This window comes from Stomoxys calcitrans, chromosome 1, assembly GCF_963082655.1.
Source record: "Stomoxys calcitrans chromosome 1, idStoCalc2.1, whole genome shotgun sequence".
Lineage (NCBI taxonomy): Eukaryota > Metazoa > Arthropoda > Insecta > Diptera > Muscidae > Stomoxys > Stomoxys calcitrans.
The window spans coordinates 270,895,616-270,916,223 of NC_081552.1; the positions used below are offsets into that span (position 1 = coordinate 270,895,616).

The 20,608-nt window shown below is 38.9% G+C and overlaps 1 protein-coding gene across 1 annotated transcript in view; it reads left to right on the forward strand.

Annotated features, from left to right (window-relative positions):
- The first annotated feature begins 3,413 nt into the window (after nt 1-3,413).
- Nucleotides 3,414-20,608, forward strand: part of LOC106095845 (uncharacterized) — a 70,753-nt gene continuing 53,558 nt past the window's right edge. The window contains exon 1 of the mRNA XM_013263247.2: nt 3,414-3,558. The gene's annotated coding sequence lies outside the window, so the exon portion shown is untranslated. The remainder of the gene's footprint in view (nt 3,559-20,608) is intronic.

Below are 20,608 nucleotides of genomic sequence, written 5' to 3' on the forward strand. Positions count from 1 at the left end.
ACTGCCACTACCAGTAAATGAATATATCTTGGTACGAGTCATTTACACAACAACAAAAATCTACGTCCAACGAAATTACCTTAAGTGGCAAATGCCTAAAATTGAAATGTCAAAGTGGTTTTAGAAATAAGCTTTGTTTTACTTCCTATCTTTTTCAAATGAATTTTATATTTGTATTTTCATCACTATAACACTGTTTTTTTTTTGTCTTTTTAAGATTTTAGAAAAAAATCACAGCTGTATTATCAAGTCTTTGACAGTTAGATTTACTGAAAAACCGAAACAAAAATAAGTAATTGTACTCAGCTGTTCGCATGACCTCACCTTATAAGTGCATCCTAAGTAATATATAACATTTCTTCCTCCTTGTAGATATTTATTATAAACAGAAAAGAACTCTTTAACGTACTGGTCTAGACGATCTCCGTGGTATAGCGCAAGGTTCTTCTTCGAATGTATCGGAAGTAGGTTCGATGTCATCAGCGACGAATTCCGGTGTAGAAAATTGGTCATAGCTGCCGGACTCTTGAGTCTCAATCTCGCTTAAGGGTGATACTACGTTCGCTGTTCGCGGTGAAAATACAAATTAAAAATTGAAAAAATTGCAGAATTGTTTTCATTTCACCATAACTTTTTTTTCAACTTTTGGAAATTTGCCATTGAGCGACGCCCAAAAAGACGCGATCGCTGAGAACATAATTGTAACTCCACGTTATAAGCGTTTGTGACCATCAAGGCGAATTTAAAAAGGTGGTCTCACGCGAACAGCTGTTAACAGAGGGCCGGGTCTGACGGTATTAAAATGTTAGATTTTTGTTTGCATTCTCTTTGTTGCTATCCTCTTTCTCTCATATCATGAATTGTGGTAATGGAGTTTTGGACTTTTTTTGCGTAATCCTGGCGACTGTGTTAACATTGTTGATGTGTCCATATTTCTTCAATAGATAATACATTAAACTCTATATTACAAACGAATAAATAAGATTAATAATTTACCACATATGTGTGTATAAACATATGTTTATGGTCACCCATGATGGTTGTTCAAAGGTGGTCTCATTTGTACAACAACCATAAATCATATGGTGCAATCCGCCATGTTGTCATCAAGGTGGTCGACGTTTTGCCAACACGCACAAAGAAATTTAAATGTGCCTTGTTGCGCCAAACACTCACACAGATGTGAGTGTTTGGGTCGTACTGAAATTCATGTTCATTCAAACCCACCCTTTCGTAATTAGTAAGTAATAAAACACAAAACAATTTAAAAAAGAGACAAAAAATAATTAGATTTTGTAATATTTTCACTGTTATTAGTTAAATGAGCGCAACTTTCCAAAGGCCTTCAAGGTCAGCATCTTCCACTTTTATCCAAATATTGTGGTTGAAATTGAAAGACCAAAAGCACAACACATTCTTTCCCAAACCTCATTATTTTGTACAGATTGATTGAGTTGCTTGTGGTGGATGAGATATTAATTTTTCTTTCGAGTATTTTTTTCCACGCAGGGTAAATACATGTGAGCAACAACACTAACACTAACAAACACTCTGTTACAATTAGAAGTTTGGCGGTCTCGTTTATTTTCTATAAGAAAATGACTCGTTGCACAGTGACTGTGGTTGTGCTCTCAATGGGTAAACTTGGTAAATTTTCCCTAGATGACAAAACAAGTTATGACGAAACGAACACATTTCGACAAATTTTTCCGTTTGTTTTTTTTTTTATATGGAGTTTCAACTCGAAAACCGAATATATTTAGTATCGGTCTTTAGAGGCCAATTATTTGCAATGATGTTTCTGTCATCCAAATTATCACATGATCGACGTGGCTTTGCATATAACTGAGGGGCGTTGAACATCGAATAACATTTCCTGACTCAGTAGGAATACCTGCGGACATTTGACTTCTGTTTGCATTATTTTTCGCTTTTACTCGATACAACTCTGGAATTGGATACAACTGGATACAACTCTGGAATTGGACAATCCCATCAGCTAGGCAAGTTAGCTAACTTTCTTTAGTGAACCCTGGCCCAAGACAAATTTATCAGGTAAGAGCAGTTGCCCAACAACAAAATATTGAGTGCACTATCTGTCAAAATCAGTGATTAGTGCAACTCTGATTTTGGGTATGTTACTAGTTTGCGCCATTTTTCGTTGTTTGTATGTATGGTTCATAACTATAATACACACACACAACCAAAACTGGCTGACAAAGAATGCACTTCGCCAGGAAAAATTGTACTCAGCTGTTTACGATACACTATCTGGTAATTATGTCATGATTGGTACTATGTTCGTTTTTCACAGTTGGAAACCCATTTTTTCGCGCGTACTTTTTTGAAACACTGCACATATAACAATGATAAAATAACATTTTTATTATAATTTTAGCATTAGTTTTGTGGGAATGTCCTACTGAATGAAATCAGTAAGTTTTTTTGCTTTAAAATCTATTATCTAAAAAAAGTAATCGCCGAAAAATATCGCGAAAAGCGAATATAGTACCAGCCTTTAATTGTTTTACTTTATGATTTACACGTTTATCTTTTGATCTTGGGGCTGCTACACATGATAATGCAAATAAACTAGAATGTTAATTACGAAGTTTCCAGGATGCACTTATAAGGTGCAGTCATGCGAACAGCTGACTACATTTTTTTTTATATTTGTTTCGATTTTACAATAAATCTTAATGTCCAGGATGCACCTATAAGGAGAGGTCATGCGAACAGCTGAGTACAATTTTTTATGTTTGTTTTGATTTTCCTGTAAATCTAAATCACATAAGCAACAAAACAGTGTTATAAGAATGAAAATACAAATATAAAAAACATTTGAAGAAGATAAGTTGCAAAACAAAGTTTATTTTTAAAACCACTTTGACTTTTCAATTTAAGGCATTTGTCACTCAAGGTAGTTTCGTTGGGGGTAGATTTTTGTTGTTGTGCTAATGACGCTACCTCTTAATTGTGTCATGTTAAGTATCCAGAAATTTGACAGTCTAATGGGAATTCACACCATCTTGTCATCAAGCTGATCGACGTTTTGCCAACACACACAAAGAAATTTGTATGCGTGTGTGCATACGTGTGCGTACGTGAGCAAAGAATATACGAGAACGAAGATAACAGCAAAGAGATTGACATCTTAATGCTGTCAAATCTGGGCGATTGTTAATAACTTTAAGTGAGAACGCCTTTCTATATCCGCCTTGATCCAATTAAAGTACTTTACGTTTTAGTGGGATTTGCATACAACTTTAGTGTTGGACAATTCCATCAGCTGGGCAAGTTAGTCGACCTTTTTAATTGAACCATGCTTCTGTCATTGCCAAATAGCCAGATTAAATGTTTTTTAGAGTTGCCAGTGTTTGTTTGAATTTCTCTATCAAAGTAACCATGGCAAAGTTACTCGGTACTAACATTGTCATTGTGGCTTTTTCACGACCTTAATTCATATTTTAACTATTTTGTTGAAAAAAAGCGATTTTTTAGGTTGTTGTGAGGTTTCAGAACCTAATTGTTGCAAGACTATACATTTGTTAGCTATTGGTAAGTAAATTGTGTTTGCAAAGATTAAGCTGATATAAAAATAAAGAAACATAAAATGCAGTTAAAAATTTATCAATGAAATGTATCTACAATGACGTACGTATACATACAATGAAGGCTGGATATTGCCAATAATTGGAATTTGCTCTGCATTTATTGAAGAAGGCTTTGGTTTGCTTGTGTTCATCAAAGTTACGTGAACGTTAATGCTTGGGTTACAAGAAAATTTGGAATTTGTACAAATATTTATACATTTATGGAACCCAATAGCCCATATGCCAAATTATCATATATTAACATGTAAAACTTGAATTCCGATTTGCAAGTCTTAAATATGGAGCCATTATATTCCAGAAATTCATTGACTTGTGCTTATTGTATCCTGTTTGCATTTATGGATACACATATTGTTTTGTGGAGTATATCTGGTGTTCGATCTTCGTCAAGCTCCTGTAAGTGACTAAGCTCGTCCCGGTCCAAAGGACCGATCGCCGCGGGAACATGTAGCAGTTTGTTGGGTTCTATCTATGGTCTGCTTGATTCTGTCGAGTGTCAAGACCCAGAAACTCTGCGACTAATATGGGGTGTGTCTACAGGGATCTGGGTCTGGTTGGGCAGTTAAACAGGTGACGTGTATCGTGCGGTCCCTGGTTACAATCGGGACATACATCTTGCATGTCGGCATCAATACACGAACACGTACACTGAGGCGGCAGCTCTTGCCGATGAGGGCTCCATCGGGTCAATTCGATGCATACAACCAGCTGCCATGGGATTGCCGCCGCCGGAACATCATGACCATTGGTTATTTAAAGGCGCCAATGACTCGTTTTGTCATATCGAGCATTATAGGTACTCAGTATTTGTGCAAGAGCCGGTGCCGCCCGGCCTCTCACTGAGACTCTCCACTCGATGTTTCAAAATCAACTTTATGCCGTTCTCTCTGTATGAGGTACAATCTTTCTATAGTGCACAATTCTAAACTTACTCATTTCGACCTAAGTCGGCGTTCTACATCTCTGATTGACTTCATGTAGTTTAGTGATATTTCTTTTGTTTCTCACTCAGACCAGGTATATTGCCCTTCTATTTCTGATCGTGCACTGATATTCTAATCTTTTAAGTATAGCTTCCAATGTCAACCTGAGTTTATTGAACACCGTGACTTTAATAATATCGATTGGAATGGTTTATTCTCCTTTTTGAATGTTTTTGACCCTTATTCGATCTTTGGTGATATTGGTGCCGATGCTAAATGCTCCTTGATTTCTTCGCTATTTGATAGATTATTTACGTTTGTTCCGATAGTCAGAAAGAGGCAACATGAGTGTAGTGACAAGTGGATGGAGTCTAGAGATTACGTTTGCGATTTCTTTAAGGGATTTGTCCCATAATGAGTTTTGATCTCATAGATCGGAGGAGAATTGGGAAACTTATTGCAAATATCGTTAAAAGCAAAATCAGTTATACGGAGCGTAAGGAGAAATCATTCCAAATTGTTTTGGGGATTGAGTTCGGCGGGATTGGTTTGTGATGAGTTGGATTCCAAGCGAATTAACCAGTTTTTTTTTGTTGACAGTGACAATCCAGGCAGTGATGACTTTGATTTTTCGAGTGTAAATGACTCCATATCTTCTTTTTCATTCCGTTGTTTTTCGAGAGGAGAGTCTCAGTGAGGAGTCAGGTGGCACTGGCTCTTAATTAAATACTGAGTGCCAATGATACTCGAGATGACAAGGCGAGTTATTGGCGCCTTCAAATAACGAATGGCCAACGTCAGCGTCTGTTCTCAAGCGTCGGATCTTGGAGCAAGCGGATCGCCACAACGAGAGATACGTGTGCAATCCCACAAAACCCATGCGGTTGGGGTGCTGGGCCAGTAACCCGCCCCCGGAAAACTGAGAACTACTATAAGAAACAAAGGAATAGAAAAAACGGACCCCTCAACGTTGACGACCCACGTAAACGAAAAAAGGACCATGATTTGCGGATCTGCACCTGGAATGTTCGCACTCTTTACAGAGAAGATACAGTATACGCGCTGGCGGATGTATTAGAAAAGTACAAGGCAGACATAACCGCCTTACAGGAAGTGCGATGGACTGGGAATGGCGTCACTACAACACCAAACGGTGACGAACTATACTATAGCTGCCATAACACGAGGCATGAGTTTGGCTGCGGATTTGTGGTTAGTCGGAGACTGCAACACCTTGTCTCCAGCTTTACTCCGGTGGATGAGAGGCTAGCCACAAACCGCATAAAAGCCAAATTCTTCAACATCAGCCCTATTTGTGCCCATGCCCCGACGGAAGGAAAGACGAGCAGACCAAGGATATTTTCTACGAGCGCCTAGAGAGAGAATATGTCGCTGCCCCGCCCATGATATTAAAATCGTTCTGGGAGATTTTAATGCGAAAATAGGGAAGGAAGACATTTTTGGTCCAACAGTCGGAAAGTTTAGCCTCCACGAGATAACGTCCAGTAATGGGTTGAGGCTGATAGATTTCGCCGCGGCAAAAAACATGGTAGTTAGTAGCACCACTCGACTGACCCAACTGCTTGATGAAAGCACTCCTTGTTCCGATGATATAATGGCACAGTGGCAAACTATTGCCCACTCCATGGAAAATGGCGCGAAATCCGTATTTGGGTACCGGAAGCCTCTTCCAAGAAACTCATGGTACGACCAAGAGTGTCGAGATGCTACTGAAGCCAAGAATGCGGCATAAAGAGCAATCCTGCAATCAGTAGCAACGCGCCATATGAAGGAGACGTTTCGAGAGAAAAGGAGAGAGAAGAAACGTCTATTCCGCAGAAAGAAAAAGGAAATAGAAAGACGAGAGTGTGAGCGAATTGAGATGTCCAGGAGTCAGAATGAATTCCGGAAATTCTACCAAAGAATTAAACACCAAACCGATGGCTTTGGTGCAGGCACATCTTCCTGCAGAGACAAAGAAGGAAATCTGGTAACTGACACAGATAACATGCTGAGGATATGGAAAGAACATTTTACCCAACTGCTAGTGTCCGATGTTGGCGGCAAAGAGGATACCGCAGAACCAATCCCTGATGATGGTATAGAATGTTTACCTCATAGTCAAAATGAGGTCCAAGTAGCAGTAATCCGACTAAAGAACAACAAGGCAGCAGAAGCCGACGGGTTACCCGCTGAACTATTTAAGACCGGAGGCGACACGCTGATAAGGCGTATGCATCAGCTTATCTGCGCAATCTGGCTAGAAGAACGCATACCCGATGATTTGAACCTCAGCATACTATGTCCCGTATACAAGAAAGGAGACGAGACGGAATGTGCCAACTACAGAGGAATAAGTCTCCTCCCCATCGTATACAAGATACGCTCGAGCGTACTGTGTGAAAGATTAAAACCTAAAGTCAATGAGATAATTGGGCCCCATTAATGCGGCTTTAGACCTGGTATATCCAACCTAGACCAGATATTCACACTGCGCCAAATCCTGGAAAAGATCCGAGAAGGACAAATTAACACCTACCATCTCTTTGTTGACTACAAAGGGTGCTGGGCCAGTAACCCGCCCCCGGAAAACTGAGAACTACTATAAGAAACAAAGGAATAGAAAAAACGGACCCCTCAACGTTGACGACCCACGTAAACGAAAAAAGGACCATGATTTGCGGATCTGCACCTGGAATGTTCGCACTCTTTACAGAGAAGATACAGTATACGCGCTGGCGGATGTATTAGAAAAGTACAAGGCAGACATAACCGCCTTACAGGAAGTGCGATGGACTGGGAATGGCGTCACTACAACACCAAACGGTGACGAACTATACTATAGCTGCCATAACACGAGGCATGAGTTTGGCTGCGGATTTGTGGTTAGTCGGAGACTGAAACACCTTGTCTCCAGCTTTACTCCGGTGGATGAGAGGCTAGCCACAAACCGCATAAAAGCCAAATTCTTCAACATCAGCCCTATTTGTGCCCATGCCCCGACGGAAGGAAAGACGAGCAGACCAAGGATATTTTCTACGAGCGCCTAGAGAGAGAATATGTCGCTGCCCCGCCCATGATATTAAAATCGTTCTGGGAGATTTTAATGCGAAAATAGGGAAGGAAGACATTTTTGGTCCAACAGTCGGAAAGTTTAGCCTCCACGAGATAACGTCCAGTAATGGGTTGAGGCTGATAGATTTCGCCGCGGCAAAAAACATGGTAGTTAGTAGCACCACTCGACTGACCCAACTGCTTGATGAAAGCACTCCTTGTTCCGATGATATAATGGCACAGTGGCAAACTATTGCCCACTCCATGGAAAATGGCGCGAAATCCGTATTTGGGTACCGGAAGCCTCTTCCAAGAAACTCATGGTACGACCAAGAGTGTCGAGATGCTACTGAAGCCAAGAATGCGGCATAAAGAGCAATCCTGCAATCAGTAGCAACGCGCCATATGAAGGAGACGTTTCGAGAGAAAAGGAGAGAGAAGAAACGTCTATTCCGCAGAAAGAAAAAGGAAATAGAAAGACGAGAGTGTGAGCGAATTGAGATGTCCAGGAGTCAGAATGAATTCCGGAAATTCTACCAAAGAATTAACCACCAAACCGATGGCTTTGGTGCAGGCACATCTTCCTGCAGAGACAAAGAAGGAAATCTGGTAACTGACACAGATAACATGCTGAGGATATGGAAAGAACATTTTACCCAACTGCTAGTGTCCGATGTTGGCGGCAAAGAGGATACCGCAGAACCAATCCCTGATGATGGTATAGAATGTTTACCTCATAGTCAAAATGAGGTCCAAGTAGCAGTAATCCGACTAAAGAACAACAAGGCAGCAGAAGCCGACGGGTTACCCGCTGAACTATTTAAGACCGGAGGCGACACGCTGATAAGGCGTATGCATCAGCTTATCTGCGCAATCTGGCTAGAAGAACGCATACCCGATGATTTGAACCTCAGCATACTATGTCCCGTATACAAGAAAGGAGACGAGACGGAATGTGCCAACTACAGAGGAATAAGTCTCCTCCCCATCGTATACAAGATACGCTCGAGCGTACTGTGTGAAAGATTAAAACCTAAAATCAATGAGATAATTGGGCCCCATTAATGCGGCTTTAGACCTGGTATATCCAACCTAGACCAGATATTCACACTGCGCCAAATCCTGGAAAAGATCCGAGAAGGACAAATTAACACCTACCATCTCTTTGTTGACTACAAAGGGTGCTGGGCCAGTAACCCGCCCCCGGAAAACTGAGAACTACTATAAGAAACAAAGGAATAGAAAAAACGGACCCCTCAACGTTGACGACCCACGTAAACGAAAAAAGGACCATGATTTGCGGATCTGCACCTGGAATGTTCGCACTCTTTACAGAGAAGATACAGTATACGCGCTGGCGGATGTATTAGAAAAGTACAAGGCAGACATAACCGCCTTACAGGAAGTGCGATGGACTGGGAATGGCGTCACTACAACACCAAACGGTGACGAACTATACTATAGCTGCCATAACACGAGGCATGAGTTTGGCTGCGGATTTGTGGTTAGTCGGAGACTGAAACACCTTGTCTCCAGCTTTACTCCGGTGGATGAGAGGCTAGCCACAAACCGCATAAAAGCCAAATTCTTCAACATCAGCCCTATTTGTGCCCATGCCCCGACGGAAGGAAAGACGAGCAGACCAAGGATATTTTCTACGAGCGCCTAGAGAGAGAATATGTCGCTGCCCCGCCCATGATATTAAAATCGTTCTGGGAGATTTTAATGCGAAAATAGGGAAGGAAGACATTTTTGGTCCAACAGTCGGAAAGTTTAGCCTCCACGAGATAACGTCCAGTAATGGGTTGAGGCTGATAGATTTCGCCGCGGCAAAAAACATGGTAGTTAGTAGCACCACTCGACTGACCCAACTGCTTGATGAAAGCACTCCTTGTTCCGATGATATAATGGCACAGTGGCAAACTATTGCCCACTCCATGGAAAATGGCGCGAAATCCGTATTTGGGTACCGGAAGCCTCTTCCAAGAAACTCATGGTACGACCAAGAGTGTCGAGATGCTACTGAAGCCAAGAATGCGGCATAAAGAGCAATCCTGCAATCAGTAGCAACGCGCCATATGAAGGAGACGTTTCGAGAGAAAAGGAGAGAGAAGAAACGTCTATTCCGCAGAAAGAAAAAGGAAATAGAAAGACGAGAGTGTGAGCGAATTGAGATGTCCAGGAGTCAGAATGAATTCCGGAAATTCTACCAAAGAATTAAACACCAAACCGATGGCTTTGGTGCAGGCACATCTTCCTGCAGAGACAAAGAAGGAAATCTGGTAACTGACACAGATAACATGCTGAGGATATGGAAAGAACATTTTACCCAACTGCTAGTGTCCGATGTTGGCGGCAAAGAGGATACCGCAGAACCAATCCCTGATGATGGTATAGAATGTTTACCTCATAGTCAAAATGAGGTCCAAGTAGCAGTAATCCGACTAAAGAACAACAAGGCAGCAGAAGCTGACGGGTTACCCGCTGAACTATTTAAGACCGGAGGCGACACGCTGATAAGGCGTATGCATCAGCTTATCTGCGCAATCTGGCTAGAAGAACGCATACCCGATGATTTGAACCTCAGCATACTATGTCCCGTATACAAGAAAGGAGACGAGACGGAATGTGCCAACTACAGAGGAATAAGTCTCCTCCCCATCGTATACAAGATACTCTCGAGCGTACTGTGTGAAAGATTAAAACCTAAAGTCAATGAGATAATTGGGCCCCATTAATGCGGCTTTAGACCTGGTATATCCAACCTAGACCAGATATTCACACTGCGCCAAATCCTGGAAAAGATCCGAGAAGGACAAATTAACACCTACCATCTCTTTGTTGACTACAAAGACGCCTTCGATACTCCTTTACGTTCAAAGGTACTTCAAGCCATGTCTAAGTTTGGTATCGCTGCAAAATTAATAAGACTCTGCAGGATGACACTTGCTGATACGCGTTCCTCGGTAAGAATAGGAAAGAATTTCTCCGAACCATTTAATACCAAACGAGGTTTCAGACAAGAAGACAGCCTATCGTGTGATCTTTTTAATACCCTGCTGGAGAAGATCATACGAGATGTAGATGTGAATAGATATGGCACACTAATAACGTGAGAACACATGCTACTCGCCTATGCCGACGACATCGATATCATAGGTCGGTCACCGGATATAGTAACTGCAGCCTTTGAAAGAATCGAAAGAGAGTCAGTGAAAATGGGTCTGGCAGTAAATGGAGATAAGACGAAATGGATGGTTTCAACTTCCAAAAAGCCTTGCACAACCGAGCAGATAAAGAAAATGGAGAAAGTTGGGAACCAAAACTTTGAGATAGTCAGTAACTTTATCTACCTTGACACCTCCGCAACCGAAACGAATGAACCCAGTTTTGAGATAAAGCGAAGAATAATACTGGCAAACAGATGCTACTTTGGACTAAGTAAGCAGTTTAGAAACAAGGCCACCTCTCGACAGACGGAGGTTACACTTTACAAGACACTGATACTACCCGTGCTGTTATATGGTTCTGAAGCATGGGTACTTGTGAAAGCTTGGAGTATTTGAGAGAAAGATTCTTCGTAAAATATATGGACCAGTTTGCATTAACGGAGAATATAGGCGACGTATGAACCACGAGCTGTATGAGCTGTATGGCGACGATAGCATAGTTACACGCATCAAAATACAACGGCTGCGTTGGCTAGGTCATGTTGTCAGAATGGATGAAGAAGCTCCAGCAAAGAAGTCTTTTGAAGGCAAACAAGGTGGTACACGCAAACCGGGAAGACCAAAAGCCCGATGGAAAGATCAAGTTGTGGGAGACACCTTGGTGTCAGAGATTTTAGAATAACGCAGAAGATCAAGGCGCTTGGAACGCTATTCTACGTTCGGCTAGTGGAACAAATATTCTGTCATAGCCAATTAAAGTAAAGTAAGTGTTAACGAAGTAGAAGTCATTGTGGCGATGAATAAGGTCAAATCCGGATCTATTGGCGTAGATGGAATTGCAGTACGTTTATAAAAATTGTCTTCCGATATGTGGCTGGTTTTGCTGTTGACCTGATTAATTATATTTTGATGTCTTCATCATTTCCTTTCGCCAGGAAAAAAGCTCGGGTTTTACCAATTCCAAAATCTAGACATGTTAATGATGTTGAAGCAATTCGAAGATAGTAGAACACATAATGAAAGATCAGATTTGGCAATATCCGTCGCTTCATATTAATGATATGCAATATACCTTTCGTCAAGGAGTTAATACCCATTTGTTATTGAAACTGACAGACTGCAAGGCAGAATGTTGATAATGGACGACTTAGCGTAATGGTCTCGCTTGATTTATCTAAAGCATTCAATTCTATAAATTTTGTTCTTTTACTTACGAAATTAAGTGATGATTATAATTTCTCTGCTTCTGCTTGCAAGCACATTCTCTCATATTTGAGTGACAGGTGTCAGTTTGTTGTTTCAAATGGCGTTGAATCTATTTTAGGACCACTCTTATTTATTATATATTTATGTTAATGATCTTCAGCGTTATACGGCTTGTAGGAGTTGCGAGACATTCATGTTTGCTGACGACATCTTTCTACTTTTTAATGGCAGTTCTACCACACCTGAAATACTTGAGAGTAATATAAATGTGGTGCTAGATAGGGCATTAAACTGGTCTTCAGCCAATTATTTGAAAATAAATCCAACTAAGTCTAAGGTTCTGTGTTATACACTGAGGCGGCAACCCTTGCCGATGAAGAACTCCATCGGGTCAATCCTGTACGTACAACCGGCTGCCATGGGATTGAGTTTGTTGATCGTCACAGGTGGGAATTATTATGGACTCCAAATTAAATTATATTTCATATTGACGCCTTTTCTGGAAGATTTTCGGGCTGTCTCCGTAAGATGTGTGCTTCTGCCATTTTTCTACCTTTCCGTGTAAGATGAGCTCTTGCCTATTCTTTATTAATGTCTCAAGTGCTTTATGGTTTCGAGGTTTTCTCAGGAACAGTCCAAAGTAGTTTGAATAAGGTAAGGCATATTGTCAATTCAATAGTGAGGTTTGTCTATAAGGTTCGACGAAGGAATCACATATCTTGCTTTGTGAAGTGCTTTCTTAGTTGTTCTTTTAAGAATTTTGTGAACTACAGGAATTTAATACCTTTATCAATATTACGCAGTTGCCAATAAGAAGTACGTTTATTTTTTTCTCGGTCCACCGGAAATCCACAGTTGTTTATTCCTAGAATATGGAGCAATATAATCACATGATCATACTCGGTGAGAATAGCACGACGTTTGAATCGGCTTCCTCATGAATTACGCATCTTTTCTCATTCTAACAACATTTTTCGACTACTATTGCTTAAGGTGTTTGCCTCCGATGGTTAAATTAAATATTTGTTTCCTCTTGCATTGCTTTTCTACTCTGGCTTAAATTCTCTTCTTTGATTCTGATCTGGTGATCTATATCTTGATTTTTTGTGCACTGGGACCAATATTGTAACTCTTAATTTTTCGGCAACTTTAACTTTCTGTCTTTCTCTTCAAACTTTGTGGCTGGGAAGCCAAAGGCTATAGTTAACTTTAATTAATTTTTCTATTTTAGATTTAAATTTAACTAGAACTTAAGAATTACTCAGGTTGTGTTATCACTGTAATATATTTTTATAGGTCTTATAAGTTTTTTATTACAAATAATGGTTAATAAATTAATATGAAATACCGCTGATTGTCCGAGACTGCTGTTGCAACTACTCCGTATGAAGCATTCCACTATTCGCAACCTATGGACGCGCCCGGTAGAAGCTAAGTTTCTCGTGACAGCAATGAACCCCACACAGATTGGACCTCAATGTTCCAGGCTGTGTGGTGCTCTTAGCTATCTCGTGGTGGGTCCTTCTGTTTATCGTTATGTTTATGCTTACCATAAATAAATATTAACCAGAGTCGTGATTTTCTCGTTAGTCTTCACTCTAATAGCCAGTGGATAAGCGGGGAAATTTCTCAGATCAATGAGTGATGGATGTCCGACGTCTGTTGACTCAAGTAAAGCTTTTATTTCTGAAAAATTATTTGCCTAATGCAATTCGAACCCATATAACGTCTATCTGAATAAATTACAATATCCTTGCTTGTGTGTTGGGAAAAAGTATTAGATGTTAAGAAGTCAATAATAATTTTTAAAGACCTAACCACAAAGATAAAACAGATCTATATACCGAAAAAAGGTATAAAGTGTTTTTTTCGTATTCCCAAGCACAGACTAGCCTATTTTTCCTTTAATAAAACATTTTTAAAATTTGAAAAAGTTATTATTAGCTTTATACATTAAAACAATACAACATTCATGCAGACACGGTAACAGATGCCGTGAAAAGCTACAGGGTGAATTTGGTCCTTGGAGAACGACCGCCTCCCATTGCACCTGAAGAAATTGACATACCGCTGGCAAACCAGTAACGATCCGGCAGATGCAGCCTCCTCAACTCATACAGAGCGAGGATTGATAGTAACGTGCAGGATGTGTGTGTCCCGACTATGGCATGGGACTACACGTCACACATCACTGTGTAACTGCCCAGCCAGACCCACTACACTCAGACCCAGATCCCTCCGAACGCACTCCATCAGAACTCTAGTTTGGACATTCAACAGAACCAAGCAGACGAAAAATAAAATGTAAAATGTATAGTAAAATGTCTTTTCTCAGTTCTAAGACCATAGACCTACATATATGAATGAATGCGAAACAATTTTTTTGCCGTTCCCTCTACCATGGCTTTTTCTATTAATGGATCTATCTAAGCGACATTTGTCTTGACTAGGAAATATAAGTGTACATTACGTACCAAATTTCCGCCAAACCGACAAATAATTCATGTTTTATATGGCGACTATATTCTATTTACAGACCAATTTAGAACCCATTTCAACCAAAGTTGTTTCTATGGGCTCAAGCAATGATTTCGTTTGATCGGTTTTTAGGGCTATATCTGTACTATATGTTGTTGTTAGAGAGCAAGGGTGTAGTACTCTCAACACCAAAGTTCAGCTCAATCACCAGTTTTCAAGTTTTTAATTCAGACTCAGAATTTACAAAGTGTGGACCCCGTCGTTTTTGGGTCCGCACCATCAATTTAAAGCTAAATTTTTAAAATTTTTTTCAACATCCCTTGGGCAGGAAGAATACACAGGTTCGGAGAACGCATTGTCTTGGCATAGGCCAGGCGATGAGAACCAATCCTACTACTACGGCAATCAATGAGGTTGAGTGCGAGACACTTTTTCTAGCACCACATTTTTCGATTGACACCAATCTGATAGTTCATGCTAAGCGGTTGGATCAAAGCTAGAAAAGAGAACGTCTTTAGACGCCTGTATTGTGAACTTGACGAGCATTGCTAAATTCGCATACCTAGAGTGCTTGATAAACTTAAATCTTGTATGGCGATGAAGCACCAGCACATGTATATAAAGGGTGATTTTTTAGGTTTTACCTTTTTCGCAACACTGGTTGCAACGTACGTTTCGTGTTTTGTTTCACTGTCAAACATCTTCAGTTTGGTCTATAATTTGACCATGAATCGTCTTACAAACGAACAACGCTTGCAAATTATTGAATTTTATTACCAAAATGCGTTCTCTGTTATTTCTTCTCATTTTTGGCTCAATGGGTACGTAATACGCATAATTTTTAATTTTGGCGTAAAGATCAGCCAGCTACCAATTCATTTAGAAAAAGACACAGTTTGAAGAGTTTTATGGGCTGGTGGCATCATTGGACAGTACTTCTTTAAAGATAATACAAATCGTAACGTAAGTGTGAATGGTGAGCGCTAGCACAAGACGGTGCCACATGCCACACAGCACGCGTAACAATGGATTTTTTGAGAGGCGAGTTTGGTAAACATTTTATTTCACGTTCGGGACCGGTCAATTGGCCGCCTAGATCGTGTGATTAAACGCGTTTAGACTATGTTTTTGTAGGGCTATGTTGAAGCTTATGTCTATACAGACAAGCCCGCTTCAATTGACGCACTGGAAGACAATATTGAAGCATATGTTCATGAGATACCGGCCGAAATGTTGGAAAGAGTATGCCAAAATTGAACAAACCTGATGGACCATTTGAGTCGCATACGCGGTAAACATTTGCATGAAATCATCTTCAAACATTAAATTATATGAACCGTACCAGCGATACAAATAAAGATTCCATGTATTTTTCTGAATTTGATGTATTTTTGTTTTGAAAAACTTTCCTATAGCTCTTAAAAAAAACCTCTTATTGGGTTGCCCAAAAAGTAATTGCGGATTTTTTAAAAGAAAGTAAATGCATTTTTAATAAAACTTAGAATGAACTTTAATCAAATATACTTTTTTTTATTTATTTATTTATTTCATTTCATGCAATGCGAAGCCATCAGGCCTATAAATAATCACACTATGCATAAGACGTACTTTTTCTAACATAAGTTAAAAAACTACTCAATTAAAAACAAAAAACTTAAAAACTTAGAAAATGGAAAAAAATTTTAACCTATTTAACACTTTCTGAATCTAGATAAAACTAAATAACAAATAAAAAACAAATTACTAAAAATTATAAGCAGTAACTAATTAAAAAAAATCCTACTCACTTTTTCTAAAGCAAGCTAAAAGTAACAGCTGATAACTGACAGAAGAAAGAATGCAATTACAGAGTCACAAGCTGTGAAAACATTTGTCAACGCCGACTATATGAAAAATCCGCAATTACTTTTTGGGCAACCCAATATTTTAAACAGAAACGAAAACGAACCCTATATTGGTTTCAGCTGAGCAAATGAATTCAACAACAAAATGGATAAACCAAAATAAAGTAGCGCAAAAAACAAGATAAGAATCAAAACATTTCTTCACATTTAAATAAATATGAAGATTGAGATTCCATTGCAGGATATTTTGCGGCTTTAGACCATTGTTTAATGCTTTCTATTAGCATCGTTCGATAAGTTGGATTTGAATAAGGGAAGTAAGATTTGATTTGTTTTCTATTGCGCTTATGAAACAAGTCGACTTAAAGAGCCCTGTTCAAATTCAGATGTGTGCTTTGTAAAGCATGGTTGTAAAGCACCTTGATCCATTTGACATCTTCTTATGATTTTTCTTGGTTAAAAATGAAATCGCGATAAATGAAACCAGTCAAATGCTTCTGGCAACAACACACTTTTTGCTGACTTTTTAAATGGTCTAAAGCCGGACAATATCCTGCAATGAAATCTCAATAAGAATTTAAGACCAATAAAAAATCGCAGATTTTTTTTATGTAAAACAACAGTTTTTGTTTGCTGAAAAAGGGAAAGCATTGCAATTGATGTTTTGAATAACAAATTTTGTTGACTTTAGTAATCAAACCCTCCTAAAAGGGAGTTTGGTCCTTCAAATCAGTTACTTTATTTTGGTCAAACTTTAATATAATTTACTAAATCTCATATATAAAAAAGGAGGCCACCGTAGCGCAAAGATTAGCATGTCCTTCTACGACGCTATATCTCTGGGTTCGAATCCTGGCGAATACATCAGACAACAAATTTTCAGCGGTAGTTATTTTCTCCTATTTGTGGCGACATTTGTTAGGTACTATGCCATGTAAAAACTTCTCCCCAAAGAGGTGTCGCACTACGGCACGCCGTTTGGACTCGGCTAGAAAAAGGAGACCCCCTTATCATTGACCTTAAACTTGAATCGGACTGCACTCATTGATATGTGAGAAGTTTGCTCCTGTTCCTAAGTGGAATGTTCATGGGCAAAATTTGCATATAAGTGTGTTCGTGTACTCAAAAATTTGTGCAAATTTGCAAAAAATTTACTGGAAGTCGTTTGCGTACTTTATTTGCCAGAAGAAGAGGGCAGGAAAGTGCGTGAGCGCAAGCAATACTTTGAGAATTTGGTTGTTGTTGTTGTAACCACATTTGCATGTGGAGGTGGCGATGCTCGTCACGTTCTTATAAGCGAGCAAGCTCGTTCCGGTCTATACGACCGATCGCCGCGGTCTCACAGAGACTCACCACTCGATACCTTGATGTTCCGCGTCTGCAGTTGCAGCTACACCGTATGGAGCATTCTACTATCCGCAACCTTCTCGTGATAACGAAGAACACCACAGAGATTGGAGCTCAAAGTTCCAGCCTGTGTGATGCTCATAGATATCCCGCGCCGGGTGAGGTTGGTAATTGGAGCTTGCAAATTTCTGTTGGAAGTTTTTTCCACAGAAGCAATTTGCGGCATCGAACAGATGTTTTTTAAAAACCAGCTTTTTTATTCAAATATATAAATAGCAAAAGCAAATAGCAAAGGCTGTTCTTAAGCTCCTGTAAATTTTTACTGGAAAAGTACGCAAACAGACCTTTTGTAATAAAGACTTTTTATTGTATTGTTATGTAATGTTCGGTGGTTTGACTGACAAGTCTACCATATTTAATATTTTTTTTTGGGTTTATTTGGCTAAAGTGTTGCCATTTTTTTACATATAAAAATCAATTTATCAGCTGCTTACGTGCATGTGTACATACAGATGGGAGTGTGTGGACCAAAGATTTTAGGAATTTTACAAGATATACAAACTGCTTGGTCTTCCTAATATCGTAAAATTAGCACAGTTTTAATTCATGCAAGTTGGCATGTCGAATGCAGCATTTTTATCAATTCCTGTGTTCTTTCGTAAATAGAAAATTATTTTGTAAATTATTACGAAATTACGCTCAATTGTGTTGAAAAAGTTTGTCAAATATACAAATAAAAATTGTCTTTATATTTCGGCACCATTTTTAGCAAGTTTAAGAGCCTATTTTTTATTTAACGCAAGTAAAAATGGCAGTTTCACACACGTTTGAACCTAAATTGTGAGTTTATTAGAAAAGAAGTCCAAGCTGTTTGTATATCTTGTAAAATTCCTAAAATCGTTGGCGTGAACCGTACTCAAATTCATATATGTTGTTGTAATTTCAACCATAAACAACCCTTCGAAATTAATAAATAATAAAACACAAACCTATTTAAAAAGAAACGAATGCAGCTTTTATTTGTAAAAAAGTATTGTGTAAAGTATTTTCATATAAGGTATAAGTTAAATAAACAAAACTTTCCAAAAGCCTTTGCCAGCATCTTCCATTTGTATCAAAATAATGTTGTTGTAATTGCAAGACCAAAAGCGCAACACTTTCTTTCACAATCGTTATTACTTCGTACAGATCTATTGCCATAGCTTGTTATGAAAGAAACATTTATTTTTTATTTATTTTAGAGGTATATTCATTTATATACAAATACTTTCTTATTTATATATCAATTTTTTTCCTCCCCGAGTAAGTACATGTGAGCAAGATCACAAATACTAACACACACTAAGTTACAATTAGAAGTTTAGCGATCGCGTTTATTTTGCGTAAGAAAACGACTTGGTGCGCAGCGACTGTGCTTATGCTCTTTTTGGACGTCGTGAAATGTAAAATTTCCCTCGATGAAAAATAATTTATAGCGAAACGAACACTTTTCATTAATATTTTCCGCTTTTTTGTATTTGGAGTTTCACCGCGAAAATCGAATATGGGACCAACCATTATGTAAAGTGTACCTTTTCATACGTTTGGCTATGGTATAGTATGGTTCATGGCGAATGAATTAAAGGGGGTCTCATTTGTACAGCAACCACAAATCATATGGTGCAATCCGCCATCTTGTCTTCAAGATGGCATTTCAAAATTGGGATAGTACTTAACACAACAAAGGAAACATGCCCTCGTGTGTATACGTGTGCCAATGAGAGAAAGAGAAACACAAACAAACAGAATGTGCAAAAAATGGGTTGGTTTGCGGTGAATGTAAACACAGTACTGACATCTTAATACTGTCAAACTGGCTTGCTGTTTTCAGCTGTTACGTGAGATCACATTACAGTTTTTATGTGTACTCAAAAATTTGTTACTAGTAGTCGTGCGCATACTTTATTTGCCAGCAGGAGAGAGCGTGAGAGCGAGCACAATTTTGATTGTTAGGTAATTGAGAGCTTGCAAATTTCTACTGAAGTATAGTTGGGTAGTTCCGGATGGAACTAGTTCATTGGAATTTGCCCAAGTAAGGAAGTGCTGGAACTAGTTCCATATCTTTCCTTCTTATAGTTCCTTTTTTACATGTACACTTTTCTTTTGCTCCCTTTTGTTAATTTGTAGACCAGCTTCCATATTTTTCAGCTTCATACAACAACTAAATAAAAGCGTCAACTTTTTTAATGGACAACAACTGTGTACGTTGTGATTTAGGTGAAAGGAAAATAAATTATTTGTGGCAACCACATTAAATGAATGTGGTGGCACACATATAGAAACGTGGTGGCATCCACATATTATTTTTTGTTATTGTCAACAAATCTTAATTGTTTTGATGCGCTTCCATTTGTGTTTTTTTTTCATCGAGACTTAATGCTTGTTTAAAACAAAGTACAAAAAATTAATTTAAAACTCAATTACAAATACAGTCGCAATGTTTTTATCTATATGTACAATTAAAAACACTAATTTTCAGGTTCAAAACAAAATTTAAAGCTCTTTTTTTAGAAAAGGAACTAGTTCCTTTTGTGGAACGGAACTAAAAGGAGCGATCACTAAAATAAACTAAAATCTCATCTCTATACTGAAGGTTTTTTCCCAGTAGAAATTTGCAGTTTCGAACAGTCGTTTTATGAAATTCAGCTGTTTAATTCATGTAAAGGCTATTCTTACTGGAAAAGTTACGAACAGACCTGTTGTAGGTCGATTGAAGTTTGAAAAAGGGACATGCCAATTCAGATTTGGATAGCGTCCATATACACCAATGTTCCGATATAATTTTTTGAGTCCCTAGAAGCCTCAATATTTGAAATGCAATTATGAACCCCACACCAAATATGGACCAGATTGGTTCGTAAGTATATACGAGTATATAGCTCGCATATAAATCGATCACTATTGAGCTGCTAGAAATCCATATTTTCCCTAAT